The sequence below is a fragment of the Bombina bombina genome, chromosome 1 (genome assembly GCF_027579735.1).
Source record: "Bombina bombina isolate aBomBom1 chromosome 1, aBomBom1.pri, whole genome shotgun sequence".
Lineage (NCBI taxonomy): Eukaryota > Metazoa > Chordata > Amphibia > Anura > Bombinatoridae > Bombina > Bombina bombina.
In genome coordinates this window covers 230,852,124-230,874,097 of record NC_069499.1, presented here as the reverse complement: position 1 = coordinate 230,874,097, position 21,974 = coordinate 230,852,124, and the positions used below count along the sequence as shown (strand labels likewise).

At 42.5% G+C, this 21,974-nt stretch overlaps 1 protein-coding gene across 1 annotated transcript in view; it reads left to right on the top strand.

Annotated features, from left to right (window-relative positions):
- PACS2 (phosphofurin acidic cluster sorting protein 2) overlaps positions 1 to 21,974 on the top strand; it is a 657,507-nt gene that overhangs the window by 367,858 nt on the left and 267,675 nt on the right. The gene's annotated exons all lie outside the window — the stretch shown is intronic.

Here is a 21,974-nt window from a genome sequence, read left to right as displayed (position 1 = left end):
AATATAGCCATAATGCCCTACATTGGCTTGAAATAAATACCCAATTTTCACCTGATGCAAGAAGCCATAGTGGTAGGTCACTATCCAGCGACAGATAAATTGTCACTTTGAGGTCCTTCTAGCAGAAAGGAGTTTCATGATAATTAATTTTCATCTCCTAATACAAAGTTGGTGCCAATAATAAATATATCAGATCTCTGATAGTCATTAGGTTCATCCACTGGTGTTTATCCTCTGAAGCATATGAAGTAAGAGATACAAACACAGAGTAGTGTGCAGGAAAGAAAGGAAAGTCTTGTGTAAACCAGGGGCTGCTTCGGCGTCTCTCCTGGAGCTGAACTGATAGCTAAGCTCAATGCTAGCAATCAATGAACTTTGTTGCTTATGCATTTGCAGTAAGACACTAGGATTTTTTTCTGACTTATCTTTTCTCCATTTCATCTTATTCTTTGTTACTTTTAAAGATTCAACTGGCTATTAATACAAATGCCTTCAAGGTTCATGGCTTTGTCAAATGGTACTCAACGTCCCTTTTCTTTATTTTTCTGCAAGCTGTGGGGTTTTTATTCCAGGTTAAGTGTTTAGTGCCTCCATGACAAATTCATTTGATACTTGAAGTACTTCAAGCCCTGATGGCCTTACTATTTGAATCATTGTTGGAAGCATGCCTCTGGAATCTCAATTTGAAGACCTTTTTTGACTGCTATTACTTTGGCTAGACAGTTGCTGGGATGAAGGTGCGTTCATTCTCCCTTTTTAATTTCCATTAGGACAAAGTAGTTCTCTGGCCTGTACCTGTATTCAAATGTTAGATGGTATCACAGTTTAATGCTTCTCAAGACATTGGTCTTCCCTGTTTTATACTTGAAAAACACAATGAATGGAAAGCAAATTTTACACACTGGATTTTTTTAATTTAATTTTTTGAGTGTAACTAAGGTTAGCTAAGATTAACGTAAATTAATTACTCATCTAGCATTCCTCCTTTCACTTGTAAGGTGTATCCAGTCAACGGATCATCCATTACTTGTGGGATATTCTCATTCCCAACAGGAAGTTGCAAGAGGACACCCACAGCAGAGCTGTTATATAGCTCCTCCCCTCACTACCATATCCAGTCATTCTCTTGCAACTCTCAACAAGCATGGAGGTAGTAAGAGAGAGTGGTGAAATATAGTTATTTTTTCTTCAATCAAAAGTTTATTATTTTTAAATAGTACCGGAGTTGTGCTATTTTATCCCAGGCAGTAAATAGAAGAAGAATCTGCCTGAGGTTTCTATGATCTTAGCAGGTTGTAACTAAGATCCATTGCTGTTCTCACATATGTCTGAGGAGAGAGGTAACTTCAGCGGGAGAATGGCGTGCACGTTACTCTGCTATGAGGTATGTGCAGTTACAATTTTTTTCTAGAAATGGAAATGCTAGAAAATGCTGCTGATACCGGATTAATGTAAGTTAAGCCTGAATACAGTGATTTAATAGCGACTGGTATCATGCTTACTCTCAGGGGTAATACCCTTTTAAAATTGCAATATAAAACGTTTGCTGGCATGTTTAATCGTTTTTATATATGCTTTGGTGATCAAACTTTATTGGTGCCTAGTTTTTTTCCACATGGCTGGCTTAAATTTTGCAGTTGAAACAGTTTCCTGAGGCTTTCCACTGTTGTAGTATGAGTGGGAGGGGCCTATTTTAGCGCTTTTTTGCGCAGTTAAAATTACAGACTGAGATATCCAGCTTCCCTCAGAAGTTCCCTGAATACTATAGGATATCTCTGAAGGGCTCAAAGGCTTTCCAAAATCGTTTTTTGGGGAAGGTAGGGCCACAGCAGGCTGTGGCAGTTTGTTGTGACTGTTAAAAAACGTCTATCGTTTTTTTTATCCGTTTTTTGAACTAAGGGGTTAATCATCCATTTGCAAGTGGGTGCAATACTCTGTTAGCTTATTACATATACTGTAAAAATTTCGTTTGATTTACTGCCTTTTTTCACTGTTTTTCAAATTCTGACAAAATTTGTTTCTCTTAAAGGCACAGTACCGTTTATTATATTTGCTTGTTAACTCAAAGTGTTTTCCAAGCTTGCTAGTCTCATTGCTAGTCTGTATAAACATGTCTGACATAGAGGAAACTCCTTGTTCATTATGTTTAAAAGCCATGGTGGAACCCCCTCTTAGAATGTGTACCAAATGTACTGATTTCACTTTAAGCAATAAAGATCATATTCTGTCTTTAAAAAATTTATCACCAGAGGAATCTGACGAGGGGGAAGTTATGCCGACTAACTCTCCCCACGTGTCCGATCCTTTGACTCCCGCTCAAGGGACTCGCGCTCAAATGGCGCCAAGTACATCTAGTGCGCCCATAGCGTTTACTTTACAAGACATGGCGGCAGTCATGGATAATACACTGTCAGCGGTATTAGCCAGACTACCTGAATTTAGAGGTAAGCTAGATATCTCTGGGGTTAGACGAAGTGCAGAGCATACTGACGCTTTAAGAACCATGTCTGATACTGCCTCACAATATGCAGAAGCTGAGGAAGGAGAGCTTCAGTCTGTGGGTGATGTTTCTGACTCAGGAAAGATACCTGACTGTGATATTTCTTCATTTAAATTTAAGCTTGAACACCTCCGTGTGTTACTCAGGGAGGTTTTAGCTGCTCTGAATGACTGTGATACAATTGCAGTGCCAGAGAAATTGTGTAGACTGGATAAATACTATGCAGTGCCGGTGTGTACTGATGTTTTTCCAATACCTAAAAGGTTTACAGAAATTATTAATAAGGAATTGGATAGACCAGGTGTGCCGTTCTCTCCCCCTCCTATTTTTAGAAAAATGTTTCCTATAGACGCCACCACACGGGACTTATGGCAGACAGTACCTAAGGTGGAGGGAGCAGTTTCTACTCTAGCAAAGCGTACTACAGCTTTACAGGTAGCGACTCCATTGGATGACATACTTGGCAAGCTTAGAGCACTTAAGCTAGCCAATTCCTTTGTTTCTGATGCCATTGTTCATTTGACTAAACTAACGGCTAAGAATTCTGGTTTTGCTATACAGGCGCGCAGGGCGCTATGGCTTAAATCATGGTCAGCTGACGTGACTTCAAAATCTAAGCTGCTTAACATTCCCTTCAAGGGGCAGACCCTATTCGGGCCTGGTTTGAAGGAGATTATTGCTGATATCACTTGAGGAAAAGGTCATGCCCTTCCTCAGGACAGGTCCAAATCAAGGGCCAAACAGTCTAATTTTCGTGCCTTTCGAAACTTCAAGGCAGGTGCGGCATCAACTTCCTCTAATGCGAAACAAGAGGGAACTGCTGCTCAGTCCAAGTCGGTCTGGAGACCAAACCAGACCTGGAACAAAGGTAAGCAGGCCAAAAAGCCTGCTGCTGCCTCTAAGACAGCATGAAGGAACGGCCCCCTATCCGGTAACGGATCTAGTAGGGGGCAGACTTTCACTCTTCGCCCAGGCGTAGGCAAGAGATGTCCAGGATCCCTGGGCGTTGGAAATTATATCCCAGGGATATCTTCTGGACTTCAAAGCTTCCCCCCCAAAAGGGAGATTTCACATTTCACAATTATCTGTAAACAAGATAAAGAGAGAGGCATTCTTACACTGTGTACGAGACCTCCTAGTTATGGGAATGATCCATCCAGTTCCAAAGGAGGAACAGGGACAGGGTTTTTACTCAAATCTGTTTGTGGTTCCCAAAAAAGAGGGAACCTTCAGACCAATTTTGGATCTAAAGATCTTAAACAAATTCCTCAAAGTTCCATCATTCAAGATGGAAACTATTCGTACCATCCTACCTATGATCCAGGAGGGTCAATATATGACTACAGTGGATCTAAAGGATGCTTATCTTCACATTCCGATACACAAAGATCATCATCGGTTTCTCAGGTTTGCCTTTCTAGACAGGCATTACCAGTTTGTAGCTCTTCCCTTTGGATTAGCTACAGCCCCAAGAATCTTTACAAAGGTTCTAGGGTCGCTTATGGCGGTCCTAAGGCCGCGGGGCATAGCAGTGGCCCCTTATTTAGACGATATCCTGATACAGGCGTCAAACTTCCAAATTGCCAAGTCTCATACGGACGTAGTACTGGCATTTCTGAGGTCTCATGGGTGGAAAGTGAACGAGGAAAAGAGTTCTCTATCCCCACTCACAAGAGTTTCCTTCCTAGGGACTCTGATAGATTCTGTAGAAATTAAAATTTACCTGACGGAGTCCAGGTTATCAAAGCTTCTAAATTCCTGCCGTGTTCTTCATTCCATTCCGCGCCATTCGGTGGCTCAGTGTATGGAAGTAATCGGCTTAATGGTAGCGGCAATGGACATATTGCCGTTTGCACGCTTACATCTCAGACCGCTGCAACTTCCAATAAATATTCTGGAACTAAGAGCGATATTCAATGCTCTTCAGGCTTGGCCTCAGTTAGCAACTCTGAGGTACATCAGATTTCAGTCGGACAACATCACGACTGTGGCTTACATCAACCATCAAGGGGGAACAAGAAGTTCCCTAGCGATGTTAGAAGTTTCAAAAATAATTCGCTGGGCAGAGATTCACTCTTGCCACCTATCAGCTATCCATATCCCAGGTGTAGAGAACTGGGAGGCGGATTTTCTAAGTCGTCAGACTTTTCATCCAGGGGAGTGGGAACTCCATCCGGAGGTGTTTGCACAATTGATTCATCGTTGGGGCAAACCAGAACTGGATCTCATGGCGTCTCGCCAGAACGCCAAGCTTCCGTGTTACGGATCCAGGTCCAGGGATCCCAAGGCGACACTGATAGATGCTCTAGCAGCGCCCTGGTCTTTCAACCTGGCTTATGTGTTTCCACCGTTTCCTCTGCTCCCTCGACTGATTGCCAAGATCAAGCAGGAGAGAGCATCTGTGATTCTAATAGCACCTGCGTGGCCACGCAGGACCTGGTATGCAGATCTAGTGGACATGTCATCCATTCCACCATGGTCTCTGAGACAGGACCTTCTACTAAAGGGTCCTTTCAACCATCCAAATCTAATTTCTCTGAGACTGACTGCCTGGAGATTGAACGCTTGATTTTATCAAAGCGTGGCTTGTCCGAGTCAGTCATTGATACCTTAATACAGGCACGAAATCCTGTCACCAGGACAATTTACTATAAGATATGGCGTAAATATCTTTATTGGTGTGAATCCAAGGGTTAATCATGGATTAAGGTCAGGATTCCCAGGATATTATCTTTTCTCCAAGAAGGTTTGGAAAAGGATTGTCCGCTAGTTCCTTAAAGGGACAGATTTCTGCTCTGTCTATTCTTTTGCACAAGCGCCTTGCAGATGTTCCAGACGTTCAGGCATTTTGTCAGGCTTTAGTTAGAATCAAGCCTGTGTTTAAACCTGTTGCTCCACCATGGAGCTTAAATTTGGTTCTTAAGGTTCTTCAAGGAGTTCCGTTTGAACCTCTTCATTCCATAGATATCAAACTTTTATCTTGGAAAGTTCTTTTTTTGGTAGCTATTTCCTCGGCTCGTAGAGTCTCCGAGTTATCTGCCTTACAATGTGATTCTCCTTATCTGATTTTTCATACGGATAAGGTAGTCCTGCGTACCAAACCTGGGTTTTTACCTAAGGTGGTATCTAACAAGAATATCAATCAAGAGATTGTTGTTCCATCCTTGTGTCCTAATCCTTCTTCGAAGGAGGAACGTCTATTACACAATCTGGACGTGGTCCATGCTTTAAAGTTTTACTTACAAGCTTCTAAAGATTTTCGTCAAACATCTGCTTTGTTTGTTGTCTACTCTGGACAGAGGAGAGGTCAAAGGGCTTCGGCAACCTCTCTTTCTTTTTGGCTAAGAAGCATAATCCGCTTAGCCTATGAGACTGCTGGACAGCAGCCTTCTGCAAGGATTACAGCTATTCCACTAGAGCTGTGGCTTCCACTTGGGCCTTTAAAAATGAGGCTTCTGTTGAACAGATTTGCAAGGCGGCGACCTGGTCTTCACTTCATACTTTTTCAAAATTCTACAAATTTGATACTGTTGCTTCTTCGGAGGCTATTTTTGGGAGAAAGGTTTTACAGGCAGTGGTACCTTCCGTTTAAGTACCTGCCTTGTCCCTCCCTTCATCCATGTACTTTAGCTTTGGTATTGGTATCCCACAAGTAATGGATGATCCGTGGACTGGATACACCTTACAAGAGAAAACACAATTTATGCTTACCTGATAAATTTATTTCTCTTGTGGTGTATCCAGTCCACGGCCCCGCCCTGTCATTTTAAGGCAGGTAATTTTTAAATTTAAACTACAGTCACCACTGCACCCTATGGTTTCTCCTTTCTCTGCTTGTTTTCGGTCGAATGACTGGATATGGTAGTGAGGGGAGTAGCTATATAACAGCTCTGCTGTGGGTGTCCTCTTGCAACTTCCTGTTGGGAATGAGAATATCCCACAAGTAATGGATGATCCGTGGACTGGATACACCACAAGAGAAATAAATTTATCAGGTAAGCATAAATTGTGTTTTTTATTGAATACTTTGTTTGAATTATGTTTGACAGGAATAGGTGGGTTCTCAATAAGTGTTTTCTCTTGTAAGGTGTATCCAGTCCACGGATCATCCATTACTTGTGGGATATTCTCATTCCCAACAGGAAGTTGCAATGAGAATATCCCACAAGTAATGGATGATCCGTGGACTGGATACACCACAAGAGAAATAAATTTATCAGGTAAGCATAAATTGTGTTTTTTATTGAATACTTTGTTTGAATTATGTTTGACAGGAATAGGTGGGTTCTGAATAAGTGTTTTCTCTTGTAAAGTGTATCCAGTCCACGGGTTCATCCATTACTTGTGGGATATTCTCCTTCCCAACAGGAAGTTGCAAGAGGACACCCACAGCAGAGCTGTCTATATAGCTCCTCCCCTAACCCCCACCCCAGTCATTCTCTTGCAACTCTTGACAAGATAGGAAGTATCAAGAGATATATGGTGACTTAGTGTAGTGTTACCTTCAATCAAGAGTTTATTTTTAAACGGTACCGGCGTTGTACTGTTTTACTCTCAGGCAGAAATTAGAAGAAGAATTCTGCCTGGAGGTTGATGATCTTAGCGGTTTGTAACTAAGGTCCATTGCTGTTCTCACACATAACTGAGGAGTATGGGAAAACTTCAGTTGGGAAAACGGTCTGCAGATTACCTGCTTTGAGGTATGTTCAGTATTTTTATTTCTAGAGAGATGAATAAGTTCTAGAAAATGCTGACAGAGCCTTGTGTATTTGAGGTAAGCTTGATGCAGTGATTTTACGACTGGGATCATGCTTACACAACAGGGTAATACTCATGTTAATATTACTTAGTGACAAAACGTTTACATGTTTTTCATAAATAGGACGTTTTTTCTCTGAGGGAGATAAATCTTTATTTGGGGCCTAGTTTTCCACATGGCTAGTCAGATACTCCTAGGAGTATTTTCTTAAGGCCCCTCTGACATCCAATACATGGTGGGAGGGGCCTATTTTCGCACTCTAGATGCGCAGTTTCCTTCAGACTGAGACATCCAGCTTTCCTAGTGGAGTCCTTTGGCATCTGAGGACCATTATAAAGGGTTTATTCCTTCACTAAATCGTATTTGAGGGCAGGTAGGAGCCTCAGCAGAGCTGTGGCAAGGTGCTCAACTGTTTTTTATGGTGGTTGACGTTTTTTAAATTTGGGGGATAAGGGGTTAACCATCCATTTGCAATGTTGCTTTAGTCCCTTACACACACTGTAAAAAATTTAGAAGATTTTACTATTTTTTTTACACTGTTTTGCAGTTTAAGTGCTAGTTTTTTTCTCTTAAAGGCACAGTAACATTTTTGTTTAATTGCTGTTTCACCTTTATTAAAGTGTTTTCCAAGCTTGCTTGTTTCCTTACTAGTCTGTTTAACATGTCTGACATAGAGGAAACTCCTTGTTCAATATGTTTGGAAGCCATTGTGGAACCCCCTCTTAGAATGTGTACCAAATGTACTGAAATTTCTATAAACTATAAAGACCATATTATGGCGCTTAAAGATTTATCGCCAGAGGATTCTCTGACTGAAAAGAGGGAGATTATGCCATCTAGCTCTCCCCATGTGTCAGAACCTATAACTCCCGCTCAAGTGACGCCAAGTACATCCAGCACGTCTAATTCTTTTACCTAACAGGACATGGCGGCAGATATGAATGCTACCCTCTCAGAGGTATTGTCCAAACTGCCAGGGTTACAAGGAAAGCGAGACAGCTCTGGGGCCAGAACTAATACAGAGCTTTTCGACGCTTTAATGCCTGTGTCCGATATACCCTCACAATGCTCAGAAGCTGAGGCAGGAGAGCTTCTATCTGTGGGTGACATTTCAGATTCAGGGAAGGAGTTGCTTCAGTCTGATTCTGAAATTACAGCGTTTAAATTTAAGCTCGATCACCTCCGCTTATTGCTTAGGGAGGTTTTAGCGACTCTGGATGACTGTGAACCCATTGTAGTTCCAGAGAAATTGTGTAAGATGGACAAATACTTTGCAGTGCCTGTTTACACTGATGTTTTTCCAGTCCCTAAGAGGTTTTCGGAAATTATTACTAAGGAATGGGATAGACCAGGTGTGCCGTTCTCTCCCCCTCCTGCTTTTAAAAAGATGTTTCCCATAGATGCCGCCATACGGGACTCGTGGCAGACGGTCCCTAAGGTGGAGGGAGCAGTCTCTACCCTAGCTAAGCGTACAGCTATCCCCGTCGAGGACAGTTGTGCTTTCCTAGATCCTATGGATAAAAAATTGGAGGGTCTCCTTAAGAAAATTTTTATACATCAAGGTTTTATCCTCCAGCCTCTTGCATGCATTTTCCCAGTTACTGCTGCAGCAGCTTTTTGGTTCGAGTCTCTTGAGGAGGCTTTACAGGTGGAGACCCCGTTAGATGATATTTTAGACAGGATTAAAGCTCTTAAATTGGCTAATTCCTTTAATTCTGACGCCGTTTTTCATTTAACCAAGCTAACGGCTAAGAATTCAGGTTTTGCTATTCTGGCGCGTAGGGCGCTATGGCTTAAGTCCTGGTCAGCAGACGTTACTTCAAAGTCTAAGCTTCTTAATATCCCCTTCAAGGGACAAACCCTATTCGGGCCTGGTTTGAAGGAGATCATTTCTGATATTACTGGAGGAAAAGGTCACGCCCTTCCTCAGGATAGGTCCAATAAATTAAGGACCAAACAGAATAATTTTCGTTCCTTTCGAAACTTCAAGAGTGGCGCAGCTTTGGCTTCCTCTAATGCAAAACAAGAGGGAAATTTCGCCCAGTCCAAACCAGTCTGGAGACCTAACCAGACTTGGAACAAAGGGAAGCAGGCCAAAAAGCCTGCTGCTGCCTCTAAGACAGCATGAAGGGGTAGCCCCCGATCCGGGACCGGATCTAGTCGGGGGCAGACTTTCTTTCTTCGCCCAGGCTTGGGCAAGAGACGTCCAGGATCCCTGGGCACTAGAGATTGTTTCCCAGGGATATCTTCTGGAATTCAAGGGTTCATCTCCAAAGGGGAGATTTCATCTCTCACAACTATCTGCAAACCAGATAAAGAGAGAGGCATTCTTACGTTGCGTTCAAGACCTACTGGTTATGGGAGTGATCCACCCAGTTCCAAGGGAGGAACAGGGGCAGGGCTTCTATTCAAACCTGTTTATAGTTCCCAAAAAAGAGGGAACGTTTAGACCAATCTTGGATCTCAAGATCCTAAACAGATTTCTCTGGGTCCCATCCTTCAAGATGGAGACAATCCGAACCATCCTCCCTATGATCCAGGAGGGTCAATATATGACTACCGTGGACTTAAAGGATGCTTATCTCCACATTCCGATTCACAGAGGTCATCATCAGTTCCTCAGGTTTGCCTTCCTAGACAGGCATTACCAGTTTGTGGCTCTTCCCTTCGGAATAGCCACGGCGCCAAGAATCTTTACGAAGGTTCTAGGGTCTCTACTGGCGGTTCTAAGGCCACGGGGCATAGCGGTGGCTCCCTATCTAGACGACATCCTGATCCAGGCGTCGACTTTTCAAATCGCCAAGTCCCATACGGACATTGTTCTGGCCTTTCTGAGGTCTCACGGGTGGAAGGTGAACATGGAAAAGAGTTCACTCTCTCCCCTCACAAGAGTTTCATTCCTAGGAACTCTGATAGATTCGGTAGAAATGAAAATTTTTCTGACAGAGGTCAGGATATCAAAGCTCCTAACTTCTTGCCGTGCTCTTCATTCCACTTCTCGGCCGTCAGTAGCTCAGTGTATGGAAATGATCGGCCTAATGGTAGCGGCAATGGACATAGTTCCGTTTGCCCGCCTACATCTCAGACCACTGCAACTTTGCATGCTCAATCAGTGGGATGGGGACTACACAGATTTGTCTCCTCTGTTAAATCTGGATCAAGAGACCAGGGATTCTCTTCTCTGGTGGTTATCTCAGGTCCATCTGTCCAGGGGAATGAGTTTCCGCAGGCCAGAGTGGACTATAGTGACGACAGATGCCAGCCTTCTGGGCTGGGGCGCAGTCATGAATTCCCTGAAGGCTCAGGGTTCGTGGTCTCAGGAGGAGGCCCTCCTTCCAATAAATATTCTGGAGTTAAGAGCGATATTCAATGCTCTTCAGGCTTGGCCGCAACTAGCTGCGGTCAGATTCATCAGATTTCAGTCGGACTATATCACGACTGTAGCTTATATCAACCATCAGGGGGGAACAACGAGTCCTCTGGCAATGATGGAGGTTTCCAAGATAATTCTATGGGCAGAGGTTCACTCTTGTCATCTCTCTGCTATCCATATCCCAGGAGTAGAGAACTGGGAGGCGGATTTTCTAAGTCGGCAGACTTTTCATCCGGGGGAGTGGGAGCTCCATCCGGAGGTATTTGCCCAGCTGATTCAACTATGGGGCAAACCAGAACTGGATCTGATGGCGTCTCGTCAGAACGCCAAGCTTCCTCGTTATGGGTCCAGGTCAAGGGATCCCCAGGCAACGCTGATAGATGCTCTAGCAGTGCCCTGGTCCTTCAGCCTGGCTTATGTGTTTCCACCATTTCCTCTCCTCCCTCGTCTGATTGCCAAGATCAAGCAGGAGAGAGCTTCGGTGATTTTGATAGCACCTGCGTGGCCACGCAGGACTTGGTATGCAGATCTGGTTGACATGTCATCCTTCCCACCATGGACTCTGCCGCTGAGGCAGGACCTTCTACTCCAAGGTCCATTCAAACATCCAAATCTAGTTTCTCTGCGTCTGACTGCTTGGAGATTGAACGCTTGATTTTATCAAAACGTGGTTTCTCCGAGTCGGTCATTGATTCAGGCTCGAAAGCCTGTCACCAGGAAAATCTATCATAAGATATGGTGTAAATATCTTCATTGGTGTGAATCCAAGGGTTACTCGTGGAGTAAGGTCAGGATTCCTAGGATACTATCTTTTCTGGAAATGGAGGGGTTAGATTGGAGCGCCAAAAAGGCAAGGTCTAAGAAGAGTATTCTGTGATGGTTAGTATGTGTGTATCTAGACCATCAATCTAAATGTCACATGTGTCTGATAGCACAAATTGGGATGTAGATCAGGATTCAAATGTACCGTGCAAAATCCAAATGTAGTTAACTATGTAGATAACATTGCTCAGAATCTAAAAAACATAAATCTGAAAACCATATGTTCAGGGTATGAATGTGTAAATCAGGTACCAATGTACCGTGCCAGTTATTAATGCAGATAGCAATAAAAATTACAATACTTAAAATCTAAAAATATTTTTAATCACATATATATACATGGATCCATGAAGACATTAAAAAAGGAGGTCGAACAAATAACAAACTGTATATATTCGCCAGATAAAACCAATAAAAATGACAATAACAATGCGTCTGAGATTCAAAATAAGACTGACAGTGGGTTAGTACTAACAGTATAAATCCCAAAAATGGCTGAAGAAGATGTTCTTAAAAAGCTGATATTTTATAAGAAGCTAACACAAATCAAAAAACAAAGTGAAGAAAGAAACATTGTGATAAGTGACGGATAAAATGGCCCAAATCTTGCGTGCTCCAAAATAAGTGTATAAATCCAAAAATCAAAAATCAGTCCAAAAAAGTAATAATCCAAAATAAGTCCAAAAAATCTGTCCAAAAAATAACAACTAGTGTGTACACGAACTAGTGTAATCTCAATAAACGTGTGTTAGTGATCACAAAAAATCAGAAAAAATGAAGGTGTTCAAATGTTGTTATAATCAATCCAATAGGTGGGAGTGTGATGTACAAAAATAAGACAAAGATATATATATATATATAAAATCGCAAAGTCCTCAAAACCCAGCAACAGCTGCACAGGAAGTAAATGGGAGGGGAACCTCCCATTAACTTCCTGTGCAGCTGTTGCTGGGTTTTGAGGACTTTGCGATTTTATATATATCTTTGTCTTATTTTTGTACATCACACTCCCACCTATTGGATTGATTATAACAACATTTGAACACCTTCATTTTTTCTGATTTTTTGTGATCACTAACGCACGTTTATTGAGATTACACTAGTTCGTGTACACACTAGTTGTTATTTTTTGGACAGATTTTTTGGACTTATTTTGGATTATTACTTTTTTGGACTGATTTTTGATTTTTGGATTTATACACTTATTTTGGAGCACGCAAGATTTGGGCCATTTTATCCGTCACTTATCACAAAGTTTCTTTTTTCACTTTGTTTTTTGATTTGTGTTAGCTTCTTATAAAATATCAGCTTTTTAAGAACATCTTCAGCCATTTTTGGGATTTATACTGTTAGTACTAACCCACTGTCAGTCTTATTTTGAATCTCAGACGCATTGTTATCGTCATTTCTTTCATGTAATTAGCAAGAGTCCATGAGCTAGTGACGTATGGGATATACATTCCTACCAGGAGGGGCAAAGTTTCCCAAACCTCAAAATGCCTATAAATACACCCCTCACCACACCCACAATTCAGTTTTACAAACTTTGCCTCCTATGGAGGTGGTGAAGTAAGTTTGTGCTAGATTCTACGTTGATATGCGCTCCGCAGCAAGTTGGAGCCCGGTTTTCCTCTCAGCGTGCAGTGAATGTCAGAGGGATGTGAGGAGAGTATTGCCTATTTGATTGCAGTGATCTCCTTCTACGGGGTCTATTTCATAGGTTCTCTGTTATCGGTCGTAGAGATTCATCTCTTACCTCTCTTTTATACTCTTATTTATATACCATTACCTCTGCTGATTTTCGTTTCAGTACTGGTTTGGCTTTCTACAAACATGTAGATGAGTGTCCTGGGGTAAGTAAATCTTATTTTCTGTGACTCTCTAAGCTATGGTTGGGCACTTTATTTATAAAGTTCTAAATATATGTATTCAAACATTTATTTGCCTTGACTCAGAATGTTCAACATTCCTTATTTTCAGACAGTCAGTTTCATATTTGGGATAATGCGTTTGAATCAATCATTTTTTCTTACCTTAAAAATTTGACTTTTTTTCCCTGTGGGCTTTTAGGCTCGCGGGGGCTGAAAATGCTTCATTTTATTGCGTCATTCTTGGCGCGGACTTTTTTGGCGCAAAAAATCTTTTCTGTTTCCGGCGTCATACGTGTCGCCGGAAGTTGCGTCATTTTTTTTTACGTTCTTTTGCGCCAAAAATGTCGGCGTTCCGGATGTGGCGTCATTTTTGGCGGCAAAAAGCATTTAGGCGCCAAACAATGTGGGCGTATTATTTGGCGCCCAAAAATATGGGCGTCGCTTTTGTCTCCACATTATTTCAGTCTGATTTTTTCTTTGCTTCTGGTTACTAGAAGCTTGTTTATTGGCATTTTTTCCCATTCCTGAAACTGTCATTTAAGGAATTTGATCAATTTTGCTTTATATGTTGTTTCTCCAACATAGGTGTGTCCGGTCCACGGCGTCATCCTTACTTGTGGGATATTCTCTTCCCCAACAGGAAATGGCAAAGAGCCCAGCAAAGCTGGTCACATGATCCCTCCTAGGCTCCGCCTACCCCAGTCATTCTCTTTGCCGTTGTACAGGCAACATCTCCACGGAGATGGCTTAGAGTTTTTTAGTGTTTAACTGTAGTTTTTATTATTCAATCAAGAGTTTGTTATTTTAAAATAGTGCTGGTATGTACTATTTACTCAGAAACAGAAAAGAGATGAAGATTTCTGTTTGTATGAGGAAAATGATTTTAGCACCGTAACTAAAATCCATGGCTGTTCCACACAGGACTGTTGAGAGCAATTAACTTCAGTTGGGGGAACAGTGTGCAGTCTCTTGCTGCTTGAGGTATGACACATTCTAACAAGACGATGTAATGCTGGAAGCTGTCATTTTTCCCTATGGGATCCGGTAAGCCATGTTTATTACGATGGTAAATAAGGGCTTCATAAGGGCTTATTAAGAATGTAGACTTTTCTGGGCTAAATCGATTCATTTTTAAAACATATTTAGCCTTGAGGAATCATTTTATCTGGGTATATTGATATTATAATATCGGCAGGCACTGTATTAGACACCTTATTTTTCTGGGGCTTTCCCAAAGCATAAGCAGAGCCTCATTTTCGCGCCGGTGTGGCGCACTTGTTTTTGAGAGGCATGGCATGCAGTCGCATGCGAGAGGAGCTCTGATACTTAGAGAAGGCTTTCTGAAGGCGTCATTTGGTATCGTATTCCCCTTTGGGTTTGGTTGGGTCTCAGCAAAGCAGATACCAGGGACTGTAAAGGGGTTAAAGTGTTAAAACGGCTCCGGTTCCGTTATTTTAAGGGTTAAAGCTTCCAAATTTGGTGTGCAATACTTTTAAGGCTTTAAGACACTGTGGTGAAACTTTGGTGAATTTTGTACAATTCCTTCATGTTTTTTCGCAATTGCAGTAATAAAGTGTGTTCAGTTTAAAATTTAAAGTGACAGTAACGGTTTTATTTTAAAACGTTTTTTGTACTTTATTATCAAGTTTATGCCTGTTTAACATGTCTGAACTACCAGATAGACTGTGTTCTGAATGTGGGGAAGCCAGAATTCCTGTTCATTTAAATAAATGTGATTTATGTGATAATGACAATGATGCCCAAGATGATTCCTCAAGTGAGGGGAGTAAGCATGGTACTGCATCATTCCCTCCTTCGTCTACACGAGTCTTGCCCACTCAGGAGGCCCCTAGTACATCTAGCGCGCCAATACTCCTTACTATGCAACAATTAACGGCTGTAATGGATAATTCTGTCAAAAACATTTTAGCCAAAATGAACCCTTGTCAGCGTAAGCGTGGCTGCTCTGTTTTAGTTACTGAAGAGCATGACGACGCTGATATTAATATCTCTGAAGGGCCCCTAACCCAATCTGAGGGGGCCAGGGAGGTTTTGTCTGAGGGAGAAATTACTGATTCAGGGAACATTTCTCAACAGGCTGAACCTGATATAATTGCATTTAAATTTAAGTTGGAACATCTCCGCATTCTGCTTAAGGAGGTATTATCCACTCTGGATGATTGTGAAAAGTTGGTCATCCCAGAGAAACTATGTAAAATGGACAAGTTCCTAGAGGTGCCGGAGCTCCCAGAAGCTTTTCCTATACCCAAGCGGGTGGCGGACATTGTTAATAAAGAATGGGAAAGGCCCGGTATTCCTTTCGTCCCTCCCCCCATATTTAAAAAATTGTTTCCTATGGTCGACCCCAGAAAGGACTTATGGCAGACAGTCCCCAAGGTCGAGGGAGCGGTTTCTACTTTAAACAAACGCACCACTATACCCATAGAGGATAGTTGTGCTTTCAAAGATCCTATGGATAAAAAATTAGAAGGTTTGCTTAAAAAGATGTTTGTTCAGCAGGGTTACCTTCTACAACCAATTTCATGCATTGTTCCTGTCACTACAGCCGCATGTTTCTGGTTTGATGAGCTGATAAAGGCGCTCGATAGTGATTCTCCTCCTTATGAGGAGATTATGGACAGAATCAATGCTCTCAAATTGGCTAATTCTTTCACCCTAGACGCCACTTTGCAATTGGCTAGGTTAGCGGCTAAGAATTCTGGGTTTGCTATTGTGGCGCGCAGAGCGCTTTGGTTGAAATCTTGGTCGGCTGATGCGTCTTCCAAGAACAAGCTACTTAACATTCCTTTCAAGGGGAAAACGCTGTTTGGCCCTGACTTGAAAGAGATTATCTCGGATATCACTGGGGGTAAGGGCCACGCCCTTCCTCAGGATCGGCCTTTCAAGGCGAAAAATAGACCTAATTTTCGTCCCTTTCGTAAAAACGGACCAGCCCAAAGTGCTACGTCCTCTAAGCAAGAGGGTAATACTTCTCAAGCCAAGCCAGCCTGGAGACCAATGCAAGGCTGGAACAAGGGAAAGCAGGCCAAGAAGCCTGCCACTGCTACCAAGACAGCATGAAATATTAGCCCCCGATCCGGGACCGGATCTGGTGGGGGGCAGACTCTCTCTCTTCGCTCAGGCTTGGGCAAGAGATGTTCTGGATCCTTGGGCGCTAGAAATAGTCTCCCAGGGTTATCTCCTGGAATTCAAGGGACTTCCCCCAAGGGGGAGGTTCCACAGGTCTCAGTTGTCTTCAGACCACATAAAAAGACAGGCGTTCTTACATTGTGTAGAAGACCTGTTAAAAATGGGAGTGATTCATCCTGTTCCAATAAGAGAACAAGGGATGGGGTTCTACTCCAATCTGTTCATAGTTCCCAAAAAAGAGGGAACGTTCAGACCAATCTTAGATCTCAAGATCTTAAACAAGTTTCTCAAGGTTCCATCTTTCAAGATGGAAACCATTCGAACTATTCTTCCTTCCATCCAGGAGGGTCAATTCATGACCACGGTGGATTTAAAGGATGCGTATCTACATATTCCTATCCACAAGGAACATCATCGGTTCCTAAGGTCTGCATTCCTGGACAAACATTACCAGTTCGTGGCGCTTCCTTTCGGATTAGCCACTGCTCCAAGGATTTTCACAAAGGTACTAGGGTCCCTTCTAGCGGTGCTAAGACCAAGGGGCATTGCAGTAGTACCTTACCTGGACGACATTCTGATTCAAGCGTCGTCCCTTCCTCAAGCAAAGGCTCACACGGACATTGTCCTGGCCTTTCTCAGATCTCACGGCTGGAAAGTGAACGTGGAAAAGAGTTCTCTATCCCCGTCAACAAGGGTTCCCTTCTTGGGAACAATTATAGACTCCTTAGAAATGAGGATCTTTCTAACAGAGGCCAGAAAAACAAAACTTCTAGACTCTTGTCGGATACTTCATTCCGTTCCTCTTCCTTCCATAGCTCAGTGCATGGAAGTGATCGGGTTGATGGTAGCGGCGATGGACATAGTTCCTTTTGCGCGCATTCATCTAAGACCATTACAACTGTGCATGCTCAGTCAGTGGAATGGGGACTATACAGACTTGTCTCCGAAGATACAAGTAAATCAGAGGACCAGAGACTCACTCCGTTGGTGGCTGTCCCTGGACAATCTGTCTCAAGGGATGACGTTCCGCAGACCAGAGTGGGTCATTGTCACGACCGACGCCAGTCTGATGGGCTGGGGCGCGGTCTGGGGATCCCTGAAAGCTCAGGGTCTTTGGTCTCGGGAAGAATCTCTTCTACCGATAAATATTCTGGAACTGAGAGCGATATTCAATGCTCTCAAGGCCTGGCCTCGGCTAGCGAGGACCAAGTTCATACGGTTTCAATCAGACAACATGACAACTGTTGCGTACATCAACCATCAGGGGGGAACAAGGAGTTCCCTAGCGATGGAAGAAGTGACCAAAATCATTCTATGGGCGGAGTCTCACTCCTGCCACCTGTCTGCTATCCACATCCCAGGAGTGGAAAATTGGGAAGCGGATTTTCTGAGTCGTCAGACATTGCATCCGGGGGAGTGGGAACTCCATCCGGAAATCTTTGCCCAAGTCACTCACCTGTGGGGCATTCCAGACATGGATCTGATGGCCTCTCGTCAGAACTTCAAAGTTCCTTGCTACGGGGCCAGATCCAGGGATCCCAAGGCGGCTCTAGTGGATGCACTAGTAGCACCTTGGACCTTCAAACTAGCTTATGTGTTCCCGCCATTTCCTCTCATCCCCAGGCTGGTAGCCAGGATCAATCAGGAGAGGGCGTCGGTGATCTTGATAGCTCCTGCGTGGCCACGCAGGACTTGGTATGCAGATCTGGTGAATATGTCATCGGCTCCACCTTGGAAGCTACCTTTGAGACGAGACCTTCTTGTTCAGGGTCCGTTCGAACATCCGAATCTGGTTTCACTCCAGCTGACTGCTTGGAGATTGAACGCTTGATTTTATCGAAGCGAGGATTCTCAGATTCTGTTATCGATACTCTTGTTCAGGCCAGAAAGCCTGTAACTAGAAAGATTTACCACAAAATTTGGAAAAAATATATCTGTTGGTGTGAATCTAAAGGATTCCCTTGGGACAAGGTTAAGATTCCTAGAATTCTATCCTTCCTTCAAGAAGGATTGGAAAAAGGATTATCTGCAAGTTCCCTGAAGGGACAGATTTCTGCCTTGTCGGTATTACTTCACAAAAAACTGGCAGCTGTGCCAGATGTTCAAGCCTTTGTTCAGGCTCTGGTTAGAATCAAGCCTGTTTACAAACCTTTGACTCCTCCTTGGAGTCTCAATTTAGTTCTTTCAGTTCTTCAGGGGGTTCCGTTTGAACCCTTACATTCCGTTGATATTAAGTTATTATCTTGGAAAGTTTTGTTTTTAGTTGCGATTTCTTCTGCTAGAAGAGTCTCAGAATTATCTGCTCTGCAGTGTTCTCCTCCTTATCTGGTGTTCCATGCAGATAAGGTGGTTTTACGTACTAAACCTGGTTTTCTTCCAAAAGTTGTTTCTAACAAAAACATTAACCAGGAGATTATCGTACCTTCTCTGTGTCCGAAACCAGTTTCAAAGAAGGAACGTTTGTTGCACAATTTGGATGTTGTTCGCGCTCTAAAGTTCTATTTAGATGCTACAAAGGATTTTAGACAAACATCTTCCTTGTTTGTTGTTTATTCAGGTAAAAGGAGAGGTCAAAAAGCAACTTCTACCTCTCTCTCTTTTTGGATTAAAAGCATCATCAGATTGGCTTACGAGACTGCCGGACGGCAGCCTCCCGAAAGAATCACAGCTCATTCCACTAGGGCTGTGGCTTCCACATGGGCCTTCAAGAACGAGGCTTCTGTTGATCAGATATGTAGGGCAGCGACTTGGTCTTCACTGCACACTTTTACCAAATTTTACAAGTTTGATACTTTTGCTTCTTCTGAGGCTATTTTTGGGAGAAAGGTTTTGCAAGCCGTGGTGCCTTCCATTTAGGTGACCTGATTTGCTCCCTCCCTTCATCCGTGTCCTAAAGCTTTGGTATTGGTTCCCACAAGTAAGGATGACGCCGTGGACCGGACACACCTATGTTGGAGAAAACAGAATTTATGTTTACCTGATAAATTTCTTTCTCCAACGGTGTGTCCGGTCCACGGCCCGCCCTGGTTTTTTAATCAGGTCTGATAATTTATTTTCTTTAACTACAGTCACCACGGTACCATATGGTTTCTCCTATGCAAATATTCCTCCTTAACGTCGGTCGAATGACTGGGGTAGGCGGAGCCTAGGAGGGATCATGTGACCAGCTTTGCTGGGCTCTTTGCCATTTCCTGTTGGGGAAGAGAATATCCCACAAGTAAGGATGACGCCGTGGACCGGACACACCGTTGGAGAAAGAAATTTATCAGGTAAACATAAATTCTGTTTTTTTCTCTTACATATTGCAAGATGTCTCACGTTGCATCTGAGTCAGAAGATACTTCAGGAAAATCGATGTCTAGTGCTGGAACTACCAAAGCTAAGTGTATCTGCTGTAAACTTTTGGTAGCTATTCCTCCGGCTGTTGTTTGTATTAATTGTCATGACAAACTTGTTAAAGCAGATAATATTTCCTTTAGTAATGTACCATTGCCTGTTGCAGTTCCCTCAACATCTAAGGTGCAGAATGTTCCTGATAACATAAGAGATTTTGTTTCTGAATCCATCAAGAAGGCTATGTCTGTTATTTCTCCTTCTAGTAAACATAAAAAATCTTTTAAAACTTCTCTCTCTACAGATGAATTTTTAAATGAACATCATCATTCTGATTCTGATGACTCTTCTGGTTCAGAGGATTCTGTCTCAGAGATTGATGCTGATAAATCTTCATATTTATTTAAAATGGAATTTATTCGTTCTTTACTTAAAGAAGTACTAATTGCTTTAGAAATAGAGGATTCTGGTCCTCTTGATACTAATTCTAAACGTTTAGATAAGGTGTTTAAATCTCCTGTGGTTATTCCAGAAGTTTTTCCTGTTCCTAATGCTATTTCTGAAGTAATTTCCAGAGAATGGGATAAATTGGGTAATTCATTTACTCCTTCTAAACGTTTTAAGCAATTATATCCTGTGCCGTCTGACAGATTAGAATTTTGGGACAAAATCCCTAAAGTTGATGGGGCTATTTCTACCCTTGCTAAACGTACTACTATTCCTACGTCAGATGGTACTTCGTTTAAAGATCCTTTAGATAGGAAAATTGAATCCTTTCTAAGAAAAGCTTATCTGTGTTCAGGTAATCTTCTTAGAGCTGCTATATCTTTGGCTGATGTTGCTGCAGCTTCAACTTTTTGGTTGGAGACTTTAGCACAACAAGTAACAGATCATGATTCTTGAGATTACCGATCAATATTTTGGAACTCCGTGCAATTTTCAGAGCTCTTCAGTCTTGGCCTCTTCTGAAGAGAGAATCGTTTATTTGTTTTCAGACAGACAATGTAACAACTGTGGCATACATCAATCATCAAGGAGGGACTCACAGTCCTCTGGCTATGAAAGAAGTATCTCGAATTCTGGTTTGGGCGGAATCCAGCTCCTGTCTAATCTCTGCAGTTCATATCCCAGGTATAGACAATTGGGAAGCGGATTATCTCAGTCGCCAAACGTTGCATCCGGGCGAATGGTCTCTTCACCCAGAGGTATTTCTTCAGATTGTTCAAATATGGGAGCTTCCAGAAATAGATCTGATGGCGTCTCATCTAAACAAGAAACTTCCCAGGTATCTGTCCAGATCCCGGGATCCTCAGGCGGAAGCAGTGGATGCATTATCACTTCCTTGGAAGTATCATCCTGCTTATATCTTTCCGCCTCTAGTTCTTCTTCCAAGAGTAATCTCCAAGATTCTGAAGGAATGCTCGTTTGTTCTGCTGGTAGCTCCGGCATGGCCTCACAGGTTTTGGTATGCGGATCTTGTCCGGATGGCCTCTTGCCATCCGTGGACTCTTCCGCTACGACCAGACCTTCTGTCGCAAGGTCCTTTTTTCCATCAGGATCTCAAATCCTTAAATTTAAAGGTATGGAGATTGAACGCTTGATTCTTAGTCAAAGAGGTTTCTCTGACTCTGTGATTAATACTATGTTACAGGCTCGTAAATCTGTATCCAGAGAGATATATTATAGAGTCTGGAAGACTTATATTTCTTGGTGTCTTTCTCATCATTTTTCTTGGCATTCTTTTAGAATTCCAAGAATTTTACAGTTTCTTCAGGATGGTTTAGATAAAGGTTTGTCCGCAAGTTCCTTGAAAGGACAAATCTCTGCTCTTTCTGTTCTTTTTCACAGAAAGATTGCTAATCTTCCTGATATTCATTGTTTTGTACAAGCTTTGGTTCGTATAAAACCTGTCATTAAGTCAATTTCTCCTCCTTGGAGTTTGAATTTGGTTCTAGGGGCTCTTCAAGCTCCTCCGTTTGAAACTATGCATTCATTGGACATTCAATTACTTTCTTGGAAAGTTTTGTTCCTTTTGGCAATCTCTTCTGCCAGAAGAGTTTCTGAATTATCTGCTCTTTCTTGTGAGTCTCCTTTTCTGATTTTTCATCAGGATAAAGGCAGTGTTGCGAACTTCTTTTGAATTTTTACCTAAAGTTGTGAATTCCA